Consider the following 3,189-nt stretch of genomic DNA (forward strand, 5'->3'; position numbering starts at 1 on the left):
CAGTTTGATCGGGTATGGCCAGGTTGGGCACATAGTGGGCATCTGGCTGTGGAATGGCAATGTTTGGGGTGTCCTAGACGCCAACAATTTTGGCACTGACGTGGAGGGGGTTGGTATGGGGCAAACAGGGAGGGATTCTCCTCCTATGTAGACGTTGAAGGGAAGGGCATGACCTACGGAAGGTAATTTTGGCTATGTTAGTGGGTTTCTTTCGATGACCTCTGGGGGGAATGGGAGTAGCATTGTACTGATGTGCATCATAGTGTGTGAGACAGGCAAGTAGATCTTCTCCCCAATCTGACCAAACTTTGTCATAAATTGGGGAATTTGCTGGGGAGATTGAAACTGCCCAGTGCAAGTATGAGGGTTGGATGGGTTCTGCAAGGATGGGGTTTTCCCTATAGGTCAGTTTGTTTTTTTAATGCTATAGCTTGGTTTCGGATGTTACTGTGACAAGACGGGAGCGGTCGGGTCGGCTACGGAAAGAGACTTTACCTACTTGTTTTTGGAGGGCATTGTTGGAAGAGAAGGGTGTTGCAGAGTAGGGAGCTGTGGGAGGGATCACGAAAAATCGGTCCCATTTGGCTGCCCCTAAGGAGTATTCAAAATTGTTGTAGAGATAGGGGTAGTCGAAGGGCGGGGGGCGTGACGAAGATGGAGTAGTGTTTTAAAGGGAGGTAGTGTTATGGGGAGGTGGGCAATATGGCCCGTAAGGTATTAATAAGGGAGGATGGGGTGGTTGATGTTGGAGGTTGGGGGTAGAGGTGTTGAAGTTGAGATTGCTGGGAGAGGGAAATGTCCTTAAGGGTTTATTGTTGGCTACTGGGACTAGTAGGTATTGAATGAGGGGGGAGTTATTGCAGTGTTCGGAGCCGTGGCAAAGGAGAGCCCGGGGCAGGGAATCTGGTGGGTTTACATCGTTGGGCTATTGATAAAGGGGCAAGCCTCATTGCCCCCAATAAGGGGATAAGTTTTCATTACTGGCCATGGTAAGCCTGGATTATGTTGGGGATAAAAACAGTCCACCTCAGGGGGCCCCTTGAGGGGTAAGGGCTAGATAACTAAATCAGGGGAATACCGTGCCCATGGCTCCCTAGGCCGTTTAGGACTGGCACAAAGTCACCTTTCATCCTTTCAGCACGGCTCTCCCCACCTTAGGAGGTGGATAGCAGAAGGGTTGGTGAAGGGACAGAAACGAAAAAATGGGAAGGAAAATAAGACCATGCAAAATTAGTTGAGTCGAGGGCTGAGTCCCAAGGTTGGGGAGTTCCCCATCATTGGGTCCCAGTCTCCGCCTCCTAAGCCCCCCCACGACAACAACGGGCAAGGGATTGGGGGGGTCCGATATTATGATAATTACTTACCTTATTTTATCATTATTATTTTTTACTAGTATTAGTTATTATTATTATTGACTTTCTTCTTATCGTATCAGTTTTTTCTTAACTGTTGTAGTATTATTATTACTATTACTGATTAATTTTAAAAAGCACGATAGCACTACAGGAAGATATAGTATCGGAAAGAGTAGAAAGGGGGATTATTATTACTGTCTTTTCATAGTTGTTAAAATTACGTTCGCCACAGTGACTCTTATAAGAAACAATGATAAGCAATCTTGTAATATCATCTTTATCAATATTATCATATGAAATTTCATTATCATGGTAAAGTCCTTTCTTTGTCATTATTATCAAAAGGTTATTGTCATACCGTGCGATTATTTCATCTCGCGACTATGTCCAATATATGCTGTTTTTATAGATATATTTTTGTATGAACTGATAAGACGCCTATAATATAAATATTTTTTTTTTTTGTGGTGGCTGTTATTTTTCAGTATATATACATGAGAAAGTGAAAAATTTATTCGTGAATTAAATATTTACAAAATTACATATAGTACTAAAAACATAACCATAAAATAATGTAAAAAACTCAGTGCTATTATTTCAGACAAAATGTAACAGTAAAAAAAATGGTTCCTCTAAGTACAAAAAAAGCACTTACAACATGCAAATTTCAAGCAAAAGTTGATGTGGAGATACAAAATAAAAACGAAATCAAAAGACATCTAGACCATCACGCCAGGATCTGAAAAGGAAAAGGAGAAGGCAATTAATTCAAATACATTACTTCAAAGAAGGTTTTCTTTGTCAAAGTTACTCTGGAGTATGATCTTACGTCCATAAGAAGCAAAATAAAAAAGGTGGCAACGGCAGAAGCAACAACAACAAAGCTCTTTCGGTACTTAAAAGCGGGGATCGGAGGGGTCTGCCCCGTCCTGGCAATAAGGGTCCCCATCTGAAAGAAAATATTTTCCGATTATCAAACAGAAGAAAATCTAATTAATTTTAACTGGAGATAAATAAATAATGCAATTCATTTTAATACAATCATTTTATAAGTGATATACAATATAACATACTAAATCATACATAAATAATACATACACACATACATATATATAACTACTAACATTCTATGCATATATATAGAAAATAAACATATTTAAAAATACAAAATATACAATATAAAACACATATATAATACATAACATATACAAAATATACATATAAAAATCATAATATAAAAATAAATAATATTAAAACAAATAAATATACATTTTTAAAATACAAATATACATCAAATACATAAAAATCTTTTAAAAATACAACAAAAATACCTTAATAAATAACATATTAACATAACATTATTATACATATATCATATACATACAAAATTACATACATTAAAAAACTACATAATTAACAATACATACATAAAATACAACATAATATATATTTAAAAGCATAAAAATACATACATATATAATATACATATGATACAATACTACATAGATAAAAATTTAAACATTGCATACATAACTACTAGCAAAATTTCATAATATGCATCTATACCTACTATACATAATATATAAACATATACTAATATATAACATATACACATATAATCATATACATAAAAATAAAAATAAAATACACACATAAATACATAACAATACTACAATAATACATAAAAATAACATACAACACATACATACATATAAACACACATCAACATATACATACATATACATACTAAACTAAATATACATTATATATACAAAATATATTCAATATATACAAACATATAAAATACATTAAAAATATAACAATAACATTTTAA

At 34.8% G+C, this 3,189-nt stretch overlaps 1 long non-coding RNA gene across 1 annotated transcript; it reads right to left on the bottom strand.

Annotated features, from left to right (window-relative positions):
* Positions 1-1,852: 1,852 nt before the first annotated feature.
* LOC119583632 lies at positions 1,853-2,275 on the bottom strand. Its single transcript, XR_005229716.1, has 2 exons — positions 2,185-2,275; positions 1,853-2,094 (listed from the first exon to the last, which is right to left on the bottom strand). It is a non-coding gene; the product is annotated as an uncharacterized LOC119583632 (long non-coding RNA).
* Between the last annotated feature and the right edge of the window lie 914 nt (positions 2,276-3,189).

This window comes from Penaeus monodon, chromosome 17 (genome assembly GCF_015228065.2).
Source record: "Penaeus monodon isolate SGIC_2016 chromosome 17, NSTDA_Pmon_1, whole genome shotgun sequence".
Lineage (NCBI taxonomy): Eukaryota > Metazoa > Arthropoda > Malacostraca > Decapoda > Penaeidae > Penaeus > Penaeus monodon.